This window comes from Loxodonta africana, chromosome 10, assembly GCF_030014295.1.
Source record: "Loxodonta africana isolate mLoxAfr1 chromosome 10, mLoxAfr1.hap2, whole genome shotgun sequence".
Classification (NCBI taxonomy): Eukaryota; Metazoa; Chordata; class Mammalia; order Proboscidea; family Elephantidae; genus Loxodonta; species Loxodonta africana.
In genome coordinates, this window is record NC_087351.1 from 46503072 (window position 1) to 46519379 (window position 16308).

Sequence of the window (16308 nt, forward strand, 5' to 3'; positions counted from 1 at the left end):
CAGTTACATAGTGTATGGACTGAATTGTGTCCCCTCAAAATATCTGTCAACTTGGCTGGTCCATGATTCCCACTATTGTGTGATTGTTCACCATTTTGTCATCTGATGCAATTTTCCTATGGGTTATAAATCCCACCTCTATGTTAATGAAGCAGGACTCAGTCTACAAGATTAGGTTGTGTCTTAAGTCAATCTCTTTTGAGATATAAAAGAGGGAAGTGAGCAGAGAGACAGGGGGACCTCATACCTCCAAGAAGTAAGCACCAGGAGCATAGCATGTCCAGGGTCCCTGAGCTGAGAAGTTCCTCAACCTGGGGAAGACTGATGACAAGGACCTTCCTCCAGAGCTGACAAAGAAAGGCTTCCCCTGGAGCTGGCACCCTGAATTCAGACTTCTAGCCTCCTAAACTGTGAGAGAATTAACTTCTGTATGTCAGAGACATCTTCTTGTGGTAATCTGTTATAGCATCACTAGATAAGTAAGACACATGGGTAGGTGTGGATGCATATATGTGTATAGAAAGGCATATGTGAGTACACGCACAGGTGTATCTGTAGGCGTATGTATATACGTGTTTGTGTGTGCTGCATATATATATATCCACATATATAACAAACCACATGGAGGGCACAGTTAGGCTTCTAAAACATATGCAAACAACCCACAGGATTGGTTTACAGGCTCAAGAACCTTAGGACCATAGTCTCAGGGAACAACTTAGTCAACTGGCACAATATAATATTCACAAAGATAATATTCTACATCCTACTTTGGTGAGTAGCATCTAGGGTCTTAAAAGCTTGCAAGCGACCATCTGAGATATAACTATTGATGTCTACTTGTATGGAGCAAAAGAGAATAAAAGAAATCAAAGGATGAAAGAAGAAATGAATACACAGGACTAACAACCCACATAAGCTACAACCACTTCAAGCCAGAGACCAGAAGAACCAGCTGGTGCCTGGCTACCACTACTGACTGTTCTGACCAGGGACACAATAAAAGTCCTGGATAGAATGGGAGAAAAATGTAGAAGAAAGCTCAAATTTCTAAAAGAAAAGTCCAGACCCACTGCTCCGATAGAGACTAGAGGAATCCCCAAGACTATTGCCCTAGGATAACCTCTGAACTTGGAATTGAAGCTATTTCTGCAGGTCATGTGCAGCCAAGTAATAGATTGACTTATAAAATAAACAATATCATCCATGAGTAATGTGCTCCCTTAGACAATTAACTCTATAAGGTACCCAAAAGTAAAGATGAGATGGCAAGGAGGGGAAAGAGAATGAGATCAATGGAAACAGCATACACAGACTGGAAATGAGAATGCTGACACATTATAAAAATTGTAAGCAATGGCATTGAATAAGTTGTGTAACAATTGTTAAACCCATTGCTGTGTAGTCAATTCCGACTCATAGCGACCCTACAGGACAGAGTAAAACTGCCCCATAGGGTTTCCAAAGAGCGGCTGGTGGATTCAAACTGCTGATCTTTTCGTTGCCAGCAGAGCTCTTAACCACTGTGCTACCAGGGCTCCCAAGAACTGTTAAAGGGGAACCTAATTTGCTGTGTAAACTTTCACCTAAAACACTATAAAATATTATTACAAAAAAAAAAGTTATTTCTAGTTCCACCAAACTTTCAGAGAAGAGTTAACACCACTACTACTAAAGGTATTTCAAAGCATAGAAAATGACCGAATACTACCTAACTCATTCTATGAAGCCACCATTTCCCTGATACCAAAACCAGGTGAAGACATCACAAAAAAAGAAAATTACAGACCTATATCCCTCATGAACATAGATGCAAAAATCCTCAACAAAATTCTAGCCAATAGAATTCAACAACATATCAAAAAAATAATCCACCATGACCAAGTGCGATTTATACCAGGTATGCAAGGCTGGTTTAATATTAGAAAAACCATTAAAGTAATCCACCATATAAATAAAACAAAAGACAAAAACCACGTGATCTTATCAATTGATGCAGAAAAGGCATTTGACAAAGTCCAACACCCATTTATGATAAAAACTCTCACCAAAATAGGAATTGAAGGAAAATTCCTCAACATAATAAAGGGCATCTATACAAAGCCAACAGGCAACATCACTCTAAATGGAGAGAGCCTGAAAGCATTTCCCCTGAGAACGGGAACCAGACAAGGATGCCCTTTATCACCGCTCTTATTCAACATTGTGCTAGAGGTCCTAGCCAGAGCAATTAGGCTAGACAAAGAAATAAAAGGCATCCGGATTGGCAAGGAGGAAGTCAAATTATCTCTATTTGCAGATGACATGATCTTATACACAGAAAACCCTAAGGAATCCTCCAGAAAACTACTGAAACTGATAGAAGAGTTTGGCAGAGTCTCAGGTTATAAGATAAACATTCAAAAATCACTTGGATTCCTCTACATCAACAAAAAGAACATCGAAGAGGAAATCACCAAATCAATACCACTCACAGTAGCCCCCAAGAAGATAAAATACTTAGGAATAAATCTTACCAAAGATGTAAAAGACCTATACAAAGAAAACTACAAAGTACTACTGCAAGAAACTAAAAAGGACCGACTTAAGTGGAAAAACATACCTTGCTCAAGGATAGAATAACTTAACATAGTAAAAATATCTGTTCTACCAAAAGCCATCTATACATACAATGCACTTCCGATCCAAATTCCAATGTCATTTTTTAATGTGATGGAGAAACAAATCATCAACTTCATATGGAAGGGAAAGAAGCCTCGGATAAGTAAAGCATTACTGAAAAAGAAGAAGAAAGTAGGAGGCCTCACTCTACCTGACTTCAGAACCTATTATACAGCCACAGTAGTCAAAACAGCCTGGTACTGGTACAACAACAGGCACATAGACCAATGGAACAGAATTGAGAACCCAGATATAAATCCATCCACATATGAGCAGCTGATGTTTGACAAAGGCCCAGTGTCAGTTAATTGGGGAAAAGATAGTCTTTTTAACAAATGGTGCTGGCGTAACTGGATATCCATTTGCAAAAAAATGAAACAGGACCCATACCTCACACCATGCACAAAAACTAACTACAAGTGGATCAAAGACCTAAACATAAAGATCATTGAATAAAAAATAGGGACAACTCTAGGAGCGCTAATACAGGGCATAAACAGAATACAAAACATTACCAAAAATGACGAAGAGAAACCAGATAACTGGGAGCTCCTAAAAATCCAACACCTATGCTCATCTAAAGACTTCACCAAAAGAGTAAAAAGACCACCTACAGACTGGGAAAGAATTTTCAGCTATGACATCTCCGACCAACGCCTGATCTCTAAAATCTATATGATTCTGTCAAAACTCAACCAGAAAAAAAACAAACAACCCAATCAAGAAGTGGGCAAAGGATATGAACACGCACTTCACTAAAGAAGATATTCGGGCAGCTAACAGATACATGAGAAAATGCTCTCGATCATTAGCCATTAGAGAAATGCAAATTAAAACTACCATGAGATTCCATCTCACTCCAACAAGGCTGGCATTAATCCAAAAAACACAAGATAATAAATGTTGGAGAGGCTGCGAGAGATTGGAACTCTTATACACTGCTGGTGGGAATGTAAAATGGTACAACCACTTTGGAAATCTATCTGGCGTTTTCTTAAAAAGTTAGAAATAGAACTACCATACAACCCAGAAATCCCACTCCTCGGAATGTACCCTAGAGAAATAAGAGCCTTCACACAAACAGATATATGCACACCCATGTTTATTGCAGCTCTGTTTACAATAGCAAAAAGCTGGAAGCAACCAAGGTGTCCATCAACGGATGAATGGCTAAATAAATTGTGGTATATTCACACAATGGAATACTATGCATCAATAAAGAACAGTGACGAATCTCTGAAACATTTCATAACATGGAGGAACCTGGAAGGCATTATGCTGAGCGAAATTAGTCAGAGGCAAAAGGACAAATATTGTATAAGACCACTATTATAAGATTTTGAGAAATAGTATAAACTGAGAGGAACACATACTTTTGTGGTTACGAGGGTGGGAGAGGGTTATTTACTGATTAGTTAGTAGATAAGAACTACTTTAGGTGAAGGGAAGGACAATACTCAATACATGGAAGGTCAGTTCAACTGGACTGGACCAAAAGCAAAGAAGTTTCTGGGATAAACTGAATGCTTCAAAGGTCAGCGGAGCAAGGGCGGGGGTTTGGGGACCATGGTTTAAGGGGACTTCTAAGTCAATTGGCAAAATAATTCTATTACGAAAACATTCTGAATCCCACTTTGAAATGTGGCGTCTGGGGTCTTAAATGCTAACAAGCGGCCATCTAAGATGCATCAATTGGTCTCAACCCACCTGGATCAAAGGAGAATGAAGAACACCAAGGTCACACAATAACTATGAGCCCAAGAGACAGAAAGGGCCACATGAACCAGAGACTTACATCATCCTGAGACCAGAAGAACTAGTTGGTGCCCGGCCACAACCGATGACTGCCCTGACAGGGAGCACAACAGAGAACCCCTGAGGGAGCAGGAGATCAGTGGGATGCAGAGCCTAAATTCTCACAAAAAGACCATACTTAATGGTCTGACTGAGACTAGAGGAATCCTGGCGGTCATGGTCCCCAAACCTTCTGTTGGCCCAGGACAGGAACCATTCCCGAAGACAACTCATCAGACATGGAAGGGACTGGACAGTGGGTAGGAGAGAGATGCTGATGAAGAGTGAGCTATTTGTATCAGGTGGACACTTGAGACTGTGCTGGCATCTCCTGTCTGGAGGGGGGATGGGAGGGTAGAAAGGGTTGGAAGCTGACAAAATTGTCACGAAAGGAGAGACTGGAAGTGCTGACTCATTGGGGGGAGAGAAAGTGGGAGTATGGAGTAAGGTGTATATAAACCTATATGTGACAGACTGACTTGGTTTGTAAATGTTCACTTGAAGCTCAATAAAAATTAAAAAAAAAAAAGTTATTTCAGTGAGAATGAAACACTCCATGCTTGCCTTTCGGATCTAAGTCACTTTGACACGGAGAAACAGCCTTGATTAACAACCCAGGTGCAAAGCTTCAGAAAACGGGTGTGAATGCAGCACTCCACATCTAAATTTTGCAGTTTCCGAGGAAATAGGACTGGGGGTGGGAAGGTGCACTCTACAGTTCAGACCTCATGTTGACCCCTTTTACACAAGCCCTGTTTTGCTTTGAGCTTATAAAAATACTACACATATATTTTATCTCCCTCCTTCCCCAAAATTCTATATGAACTATCCTTTGGTCCTCTGTGTAATCTCCTTCATTGCAATGGGTTAATAAATTCTGACCTTGTCGAACTATAGGTCTGTTCCTGGAGGTCTTAGCCTGAATAGGCTAGAACAGCATCATAATATGAGAACCTTGAAATCTGCTACAAATAAGATACATGAAAAATTTGCATTCAGAGAAAAAAAGTAATTCCCAAAGGAGAGTTTGGTCAAACAGAGTTAACAAACTCAGAGAACTGAATTCCTGGTCAATTCATACTAACCCTGTAAGACTCAGCTCAAACCTTACCTCCTCTAGAGTTTTCCTTAATCCTTCTCTTCTATACTCTGGTGGCACCTGGTGTTATACTTGTGCTATGGCACACACCACACTATATTGTAATTTTTTGGTTACTGGTTTCCTTCACTCAACTCAACTCATTGAGAGCAGGGCCTCTGTCATTCATATGTGTATTCCTAACACCTGGAAAAATCCTTGGTCTATAGGAGATATTCAATTACCATTCAATAGATAGCACTGGTGGCACAACGGTTAAGTGCTCAGCTGCAAAGGAAAGGTTGGCAGTTCCAACCCACCAACAGCTCCTCAGGAGAAAAGAGCTGGTGATCTACTCCCATAAAGATTACAGTGTAGGAAACCTTACGGGGCAGTTCTACGCTGTCATATAAGGTCTCTATGAGTTGGAATCTACTAGATGGCACACAACAACAGACCAGCCAATGAATGAAGGGCAGATTAGGAGCAAGAAAACCAATCAGCAGGCTGTTGTAATGGCTCACAAAGGATGAAAATATCCTGAAGTCAGCATGACTAGGAGGAAAAGATAGATGAGTATGGGCCATTTGAAAGGAAGAAAGAAAAAAAGAGAGACTTGATCGCTAAGTAGAAATGAAGAACAAAGAATAAGGAATCAAAAAGAATTTAAATTTTTTAAACATAGGCAACTAGGAAATGGATATTAGAACTGGTATAAGGAATCCTGAGGTAGCCAGTGTGTTCAGTTTTGGATAAGCAGATTTTGAGAGGCCCTAGGGAAGATCCAGTAAATTTTTGGACATTCAGAACTAGAGTCAAGGCTCATAACAGACTTTGAAATCATTGACATTGAAGCGGAACTTATTGAAAAAAAAAAGGAGGATGAACTTTCTGAGGAAGAGATTATGTATTGAGTACAAGGTTAAAAAACAAACTTGGAGAATGCAAAGGTCTAGGAGAAAAGAGGAAGAAAGGAAAGATGGCAAAGAAGAGAGAAGCATCCAGAATTGTTCACGGAGGAAAGTCATCGTTGTTATTAGTTGTCATTGATTCAGCTCCGACTTATGGCAACCCCGTGTATGCAGAGTAAAACTGCTCCACAGGGTTTTCAAGGGTATGACCTTTCAGAAGCAGATCGCCAAGCCCATCTTCGGAGGTGTCTCTGGGTGGGTTCAAACCACCAACCTTTAGGCTAGTAGCTGAGTACTTAACCGTCCGTGCCACCAACAAAGGAGTCCTGGTGGAGGAACAGGGCAGTGCAATGTCCTATGGAGAAGCACCGCCTGCAGGTAAGAAAAGGAACACCCCAGAGAATTTCCTGAAAAACGATTAAAACTCAAAATTCATACTTTCTATTTTTGGTAATGGGAAAGGCAACACCAAATATGAGTGAAGTCGGCACAAGATGACCAAGGTAAATAAAGACACTAAGAAGTACACAAGAAAAAGGAACAACTTCAGTAAACGCTATAATACATATAATTTTGCAACAATGGTAACACATATGCAACCAAAAAATATGTGTGTGGTTATGTAGGTAGATACGAATGCATATATGTGTATAGGAAGGCGTATGTGAGTAAATGCGTGTGCATGTATACGTGTATCTGTAGGTGTCTATATATACACATTTGTGTGTGCTGCATATATACCCATATATATTAACAAAGCACATAGGGAGCACAGTTACGGAGGCTTCCCACGCATCCAAACAACTTGCAGGATTGGTTCACTGGGTTAAAATGATTAGGACTACAGTCTTTGGAGACAACTTAATGAATTGGCGTAACATAATGCATAAAGATAATGTTGTACCTTCTAGTTTGTTGAGTAGTGTCTGGGGTCTCAAAAGCTTGTGAGCAACCATCAGGATACAGCTATTGGTCTCTACTCCTATGGAGAAAAAGAGAATGAAGGAAACCAAAGGCTCAAAGAAGAAACTAGTCTACAGGACTAAGAGCCCACACAAACCACAGCCTCTTCTAACCTGAGACCAAAAGAACTACACGGTACCCAGCTACCACTACCAGCCATTCTGACCAGGGACACAATAGAAGGTCCTGGACAGAATGGGAGAAAAATGTAGAACAAAATTCAAATTTCTAAAAAAGGTCAAACCTGCTGGGCTGATAAGAGACTGGAGGAACCCCCAAGACTATTGTCCTAAGACACCCTTTGAACTTGGAACTGAAGCTATTTCTGGAGGTCACCTTTCAGCCAAATAATAAATTGGCTTATAAAATAAACAGTATCATCTGTGAGTAATGTGTTCCCTTAAACAATCGACTGTATGAAACCAAATGGTCACCATTTACCAAAAGCAAAGCTGAGAAGGCAAGGAGGGGAAGAGAAGCCAGATCAATGAGACAGAACAAGCAGAATGGACGTAAGGAGAATGCTGATGCACTGTGAAAATCGTAACCAATGGCACAGAACAATTTGTATAAAAATTGTTAAATGGGAACCGAATTTGCTCTGTAAACTTTCAACTAAAATACAATACTATTTAAAAAACCCAAAACTCAGCAAGGTGGGTTTAGTTACAAAATACAATAATTGTTTATAATAATCAGTGGCTTTCCTCCAGCTATATCCTGGTAGAAAATATAATAAACAAAAGATCCCATTTGCAATAGCAGAAAACAAAACAAAAATATCTACAGATAAACTCTGAAAATATGTGGTGCTTTTAAAAACGTAATAGAAAAAAATCCTGTTTGCAATAGTAAAAAAATGAAAATATCAAATATCTAGGAATAAACTTTGCATATGTGTACTTTCACGAATTCACTACAAACCAAAGGACACAGAAGATCTGAATAATGAGGGGACATGATACTATGATGTCAGTGCTCCCCAAATTAACGTATTTAGTGCAAATAAATTTCAATTGGGCCAAAAGGATATATGAAAAATAAAAGCAGACAAAAGAAATAAAAGTGGGGGGAAAAAAAGAGGGGCAGAAAGTTTTTGTAGGCCTAATCCCAAAAGAATAACCATAAAGAAAACGATTGATAGGATTTTAGAGCCCAAGCATTCCAGCTCAGGCCTTTAAAATGCCCCTTCTTTAGTCCTTGGATCTGTGAGAAGGCCATTGCAATTTTTCTCCCCCTCAGCTCAAGATATTTTCATCCTCTGTATAATAAGGGCTCTCATTCATCTTTAAGTATTCATCAACACTGTCCACGATCCCACTGTGGGTTAATCACACGCTAGATTCTCAAATCCCACCAACACTGTCAAGGTCGTGTAATGGAGCAAGTCCTCAGACCCAGCTGAAAAACAGGATCAAGAGAAGAGACCAACCAGGCCACAGTGTCATTGACAAGCCAAAATTCCACACCATGAGCCTGTTTGGGACTGAGGTTGTTCTGGCCCTAGGAGTTGCAACTCCACACACCCCCTAACCAAAAGCAGTGAAGGGGTACCTGGAGCACCCCAGACCTCTGGAATCATAATCTCTGAAATTTGCATTTCAACAATTTCCTAAATGATTCTTTTGCACACCAAAGTTTGAGAACTACTGCTCCAAGACAGCTCTACGTTCCTTTCCGCTCTCCCTCCACCCTTTTGCCCCAGAAAAGTTCTTCAAAGCCTAGCACTGGGAATAGTAGCAGGTGTCTGTATTTAAGGGTTAGTGTTAGCATGTTCTCTGGCTTGCTTTTTCCTTGACGTGCTTTTTTTAAGAATAGTTTTCCACAGCGGTTCTCAAAGTCTAACGTGCATCAGAATCACCTGGAAAACTTGTTAAAAAGATTACTGGAACCCACCTGAAATTCTGGTTCAGTCAGCCTGGAAGGGGCACCTGAGGGTTTGCATTTCTAACAAGTTCCCAGGTGATGCTGATTCTTCAGGTTGGGGGGACCACATTTTAAGAGCTGCTGCTCTGCAATATCGCAAGATTGAATGTGGACCTGAAGAAAGGCAAAAGGGAGGCTCTTTGCTCTAGTTCCTCATAACACGTCCTTAAAGAGAAGCCACTAGAGACCTAGACCACACAGGGAAGGCCTGGGAGGGGCTGTGAGACAGATTTCCTTTCTTCTAAATACCTGTTGCCATGGAGTCATCTCCAACTCATGGTGACCCCATGTGTGTGATAATAAAACTGTGCTCCATAGGGTTTTCAGTGGCTGATTTTTTGGAAGTACGTCACCAGGCTTTTCCTTCAAGGCACCTCTGAGTGGACTCAAACTTTCAACCTTTCAGTCAGCAGCTGAGCACGTTAACTGCTTACACCACGCAGGTTATTTCTTCTAAATACCCTATCCTAAATCTTAGTAAAGTTACTATATTCAGAAAATGCTTAGTTTTGAGTGTTTTGTGTGTGTGTGTGTGTGTGTGTGTGTGTAAAGCTGCACAGGGTTCACCAGCATGTCAAGATGGCACCAATCTTCCCCCACTGGCGTTGCTGCATGCCTGTCCAGCTGGTAAGTGCCCCTTCAACACAGTCAAAGTTCTGGTTTCGGAGCTGCTGCATAGCAAACTCTAATCTTGTATACCACCATCTTCCTGTGGATCTATCTCATCAAACAACATAATGAAGATGTCTAGAGTATAAAAGAAATGAGTTGGCACAAACTTTTGAAATACTAATATAGTATGCTCCACATGGTGATTACAGAAGTTCCTCTGGGTTCACCAATCTTTTAAGTTGTAATGTGAAAGAAAAAGTTATCTGTCAATATATATGTAATAAGCATTTGTGTTTCCATCATTAAGAGGAAAAATAAAAGCACTTTTGTACTCGTACAGAAAAAAATACTGTATAGGGTCAAACCACGGACAGCAAACATTCAAGTGAAAACAGAACTCTTAATTGTTTATATTAGAAAGGAGAAAGGCTGACAATGGTCTAAGTATCCAATTTAAGAAGGGTGGAAAAGAACAATAAATTGAAGGTAAGTAGAATAAAGAAGGTAATAAAGATTAGAAATTAATAAAATAGAACAAAACCAAAATGTGATCAAGAAAAAGACAAATATTAGGAATGGAAAAGGCAAATACAGCTATATGTCCAACAGAGATTTAAAAGATAAGAGAATACTATGAAAAACTTTATGCCAATAAATTTTAAAATGTAGGAAAAATGAACAAATTCCTAGAAAAGTGATCATTTGTCAAAAGGAACTTAGGTATCAACAGATGAATGGATAAAATGTGGTATATACATACAATGGAATGTTATTCAACCATAAACATGCTATCACATGGATGAACCTTGAAAACGTTGTTAGGTGCGGTCAAGTCATTTCCAACTCAGCGATCCTATGTACAACAGAATGAAACACTGCCCAGTTCTGCGCCATACTCACAATCATTGTTATGTTTGAGCCCATTGTTGCAGCCACGGTGTCAGTCAATCCATCTCATCAAGGGTCTCCCTCTTTTTCGCTTTACCAAGCATGATGTCCTTCTCCAGTGGCTGACACCTCCTGATAAGATGTCCAAAGTACATGAGACGAAGTCTTGCCATCCTCACTTCCAAGGAGCACTTGCTGTATTTCTTCCAAGACAGACTTGTTCATTCTTCTGGAAGTTCACAGTATATTCAATATTCTTTGCCAACACTATAATTCAAAGACATCAATTCTTCTTTGGTCTTCCTTATTCATTGTCCAGCTTTCTCATGCATATGAGGCAACTGAAGATATCATGGTTTGGGTCAGGGACACCTTAGTCCTCAAAGTGACATCTTTGCTTTTCAACACTTTAAAGAAGTCTTTTGCAGCAAATTTGCCCAATGCAATAATACATCCTTTGATTTCCTAACTGCTGCTTCCATGGGTGCTGATTATAGATGCAAGTAAAATGAAATCCTTGACTACTTCAATCTTTTCTCCATTTATCATGATGCTGCTTATTGGTCCAGTTGTGAGGATTTTTATGTTGAGGTGTAGCCCATACTGAAGGCTACGGCCTTTGGTCTTCATCAGTAAGTGCTTCAAGTCCTCTTTGCTTTCAGCAAGCAAGATTGTGTCATCTGCATAACACAGGTTGTTAATGAGTCTTCCACTAATCCTGATGCCACATTCTTCTTCATATATTCAGCTTCTTGGATTATTTGCTCAGCATACAGATTGAATAAGTATGGTGAAAGGATGCAACCCTGACACACACTTTTTTTTTTTATCTTAAACCATGCACTTTCCCCTTGCTCTGTTCTAATGACTGCATCTTTGTCTACGCACAGTTTCTGCATGAGCACAATTAAGTGTTGTGGAATTCCCATTCTTTGAGACATTACCCATGATCTGTCATGATCCACACAGTTGAATGCCTTTGCATAGTCAATAAAACACAGGTAAACATCTTTCTAGTACTATCTGCTTTCAGCCATAATGCATCTGACATCAGCAATGATATCCCTCATTCCACGTCCTCTTCTGAATTCAGCTTGAATTTCTAGCAGTTTCCTGTCAATGTTCTGCTGCAACAGCTTTTTTACTTGTGTACTTGCGTGTGATATTCATGATATTGTCCAACGATTTTGCATTCTGTTGCATCACCTTTCTTTGGAATGGACACAAATATGGATCTCTTCCAGTAGGTTGGCCAGGTAGCTGTCTTCCAAATTTCTTGACATAGGTAAGTGAGCACCTCCAACACTTCAACCATTTTTTGAAACATCTCAATTGGTATTCTGTCAATTCCTGGAGCCTTGTTTTTCACCAATGCCTTTAGCACAGCTTGGATGTCTTCCTTCAGTACCATCAGTTCTTGATCATATGCTACCTCCTGAAATGGTCGAACATCTACCAATTCTTTTTGGTACAGTGATTCTGTGTACTCCCTCTGCTTTTGATGCTTCCTGCATCATTCAACATTTTGTCCACAGAATCCTTCAAAATTGTAACTCGAGGCTTGAATTTTTTCTTCAGTTCTTTCAACTTGAGAAATGCTGAGCGTGTTTTCCCTTTTGATTTTCTAACTCCTGGGCTTTGCACGTTGAAAACATTATGCTATGTATAAGTCAACCACAAAAGGGCAACTATTGTGTCATCCCACTTATATATGAAACATCTAGAATAGGTAAAGGAATAGGAACCAAAGTTTACTAGTGATTACCAGTGGCGTAATGGAGGAGGGAAGAGGGAATCATTCCTTAAAGCACATCAAGCTTCTGTTAAGGGTGATGGAAAACTCTGGAAATGGATAGTGGTTTGATGGTTGCATACGCAATGAAAGTAATGGCACTAAACTATATATATAAAAAAAGTTGAAATGGCAAAGGTTTTTTACATATATATTTTTTACCACAATTAAAAAGGAACTCAAGAAGTAGAAACCCTAATAAGTCCTATAACCATTAAAACCTAAAATCCATTGCCATCAAGTTGATTTCAACTCATAGGACAGAGTAGAAGTGTCCCTCAGGGTTTCCAAGGCTGTAATCTTTAAGGAAGCAGACTGCCACATCTTTCTCCCACAGGGCAGCTGGTGGGCTCTGTCGATTTTTCAGTTAGCAGCTGGCACTTAACCACTGTGCCACCAGGGCTCCTTCTATAACCATTGTACAAGTTAAAGTGAGGCTGGTGATTGGAGAGCTTTGGTAAGTGTGGATGTGTACTTGCTGCTCCCAAGCTTGTGCTCACAACAGGGATGGCTTCACTTCCCACCCAAAAGCAAAAGCCAGAGTTTTTTAATATAAAAGCTGTATTGAGATACAATTCACATACCATACAATTTATCCATTTAAACCCAATCAATTTTTATACAGTGAAACCTATGAGAGCCAGAACTTGATGGGACTGCTTTGTCTTTTCGGGTCTCCCAGGTTTTCCACCTTTGACATGGTGCAGTCTCACCACTTCTCTATCACTCATTTTAGTGCTGCTGTAGAGTAAAAACTCCCAGACTCTTGTTAAAGCAAAATAAAATATTTGTTGTGAAAGCCAAGAATCATTCAAATGGGGAATCATGGAAACCTCCACAAGTGAAGTCCATGAATCCAATGTGGGGCTGGGACCGAGTCCCAGTTACAGGGCAAAATCAGGAGGTACAACCCACAATAATCTGACTGGTGGACAATGAGGTAGGAGAATCAAAGTGGGACATTGAAAAGTGGTGCTCTGGATGTCATTGGTTACATTATTACACCTGGTTTTTAGAGACTGGATACAGAGCATTTATTGTACAGGGCATAACTGCAGAAATTAGTGCTAGGGAGGGGTCATTAGGTGTTCACAGGATGATTACAAAGCAAGTGTTCTAAGAGCAAATTGCTAAAGTATCCTAAGGACATTTTACTTAATGGGTTTTGGCTACCGTTTGAGTCAAGCTTCCCCCGCCCCCCCCCCCACACATTGTTTAGCTTAACCTCAAAGAAAAATTAATTAGAGACAGAGTTGGTTCCTTGGTGATAGGGCTGGTTCCTCAGTGACGGGGTTGGATCTGTGCAAAAGATTGACAGCCCATTAGCAAGACACAGGGGATGGGGTATGAGACTGGACCCTCGATCAGCCATTTTACTTTGGTCAAGTATCCTATAATTTTGGGGGCTCCATGGCAGTGGAAAAACATTTGCATTTTCCTTTGGTGACACATTTCTGCCTTACATAGGTTCTAGTTTTCACAGGTTTTACTGTATATTGATCTCACAGTCAGTCATCTTGCTTATTCCCATCTCTCTTATTTCTAAAAATTTGTCTTGGCTTTTTTTGGGTTAGACAATCACATACCACCTATGAGTAATGACATTTCTTTTTTCGTTGCCAATCCTTATAACTTTTATTTCTTTTTCTTATCTTACTGTACCAGCTAGGATCTCCAGTAAAATTCAACCTAAGCCATTAGATTACTAAAGTCTGGGGATTCTTGTCAAAGACCATAATAATATTAACTGTACCTTTTAAAAAATTAGAAAAAAATCTGGAATTAAAAACAAGAAGCAAATCCAAAATTTAAAAATCATGATAAAGATGTTCATTTCAACAAGTCAGAGAAGACCATATACAAAACAAAATTAACCATTATTTAGGAATACAAACATGTAAATGTGATTGAACTAATTTTTAAAAGCAAACATCAGGGTACTGATTACCTTTGGCATGGAGGCAGATGAGGGGAATAAGAAAGGAATACACAAATAAATGCAAAGTTGGTGATTATGTTGTAGGTCTTAAAATATACAAGTTCCTAGGCACTCATTTTAATTGGCATGATTTATAAGTTATATGCTTCCTTTGTACACATCAAATCCTGATCTGTATATCACATTTTTTTTTTTTTAATGCACATCCTTGGACCACCATAGACCTACAGAATCACATTTTCTGGAGCATGCCACAACTTTGAAAGCAATACGTAGGAAATCATATCATCACCCTCCTGTTTAAAATTCTCTAATGGACTTTCCCCATTATAAACCAAACCCATGCCATCAAGTTAATTCACTCACAGTAACCCTCTAGGACAGAGTCAAACTGCCCCGATAGGGTTTCCAAGGCTGTAATCTTTACAGAAGCAGACTGCCACATCTTTCTCCTGCACAGCAGCTGGTGGGTGCAAACTGCCACCTTTTGGTTAGCAGCCAAGTTCTTAATCACTGTGCTACCAGGACTCCTGCTTTCCCACTATACCTAGAATAGTCCAACCCCTTTACCATACCCACTGCCATCGAGTCGATAGCTTGTAAGAAATCTCCAAATCCCAAACTTAATCTTTCCAATCTAGTCTCCCATCACTCTCCCTTAGTTTATGACATTATAGCTACATTTGCTGTTCACCAAATATACTAGATGAAGTCCTGACTTGGGCCTTTGCAACTTTCCTTTGTCTGCTCCACTCCTCCTTCACATCTCTGAATACCTAGTTCCTTCTCAATACTCAGGTTTCAACTCCAATGTCCTTTCCTTAGGCCTTCTCTGAGCTCTATTTAAATTTAAAACACTCACCAAGTCACTCTCTTTTGTCAGTTACTACCTGAAATCAATGCATTTGTTTTGCTGTCTCTCTTCTCCCTAAGAGTGGGAATCAACTCGATGACAACTGGTTTGGTCTTCTCCCCACCACACAGTAAACTGCATGATAAGAACACTGTAGCTCTTCTTGCTTCGTATCTCTAGGCTGTGGTACTTAGTAATTCTAAGGGAGGGAGAAATAAAAATACAACGAGAGGGTGGAGGGAAGTGGGTTGAGGGCTTAGACAAAAGAGGAAAAGGGAGCCAAGGTCTACAAGGTCTGTACTGTATACTTACAGTCTGAAGAAGGACTGGGGAAAGGTAATAGAGAAAAAAGATTTGGAGAAGATCTGGAAAGCAAAGGATTTCTTCAAAATTATTCCCATTTTCTAGCTTAAGTTCTTAGTCTATCAATATGCTTCATCACTGAGAAAGAAAAATACATATTCAACTTAAAATTATTGTGATAAAATTTGCCATTTAACCATCTAAAGTGTACAATTCAGTGAATCACTATTATCTATTATCTAGCTCCAAAACTTTTTCATCACCCCAAACAGAAACTCAGTACACCTTAAGAAATAACTCCCCCCATTTTTTTCTCCCAGACCGTTAACAACTAACCTACTTTTGTCTCTATGTATTTGCCTATTCTAAATGTTCCATGAGCTCTACAGTATTTGTCCTTTTGTGTCTGACTTATTTCATTCAGCATGATGTTTTCAAGGTTCATTCATGTCACTGCACTATCAGAACTTCCTTTCTCTTTATGAATAATATTCCATTGTATGTATATATACCATATTTTATTGATCCATTGTTCTGTTGATGGACACTTGGATTGTTTCCACCTTTTGGCTATTGTGAATAATGCTG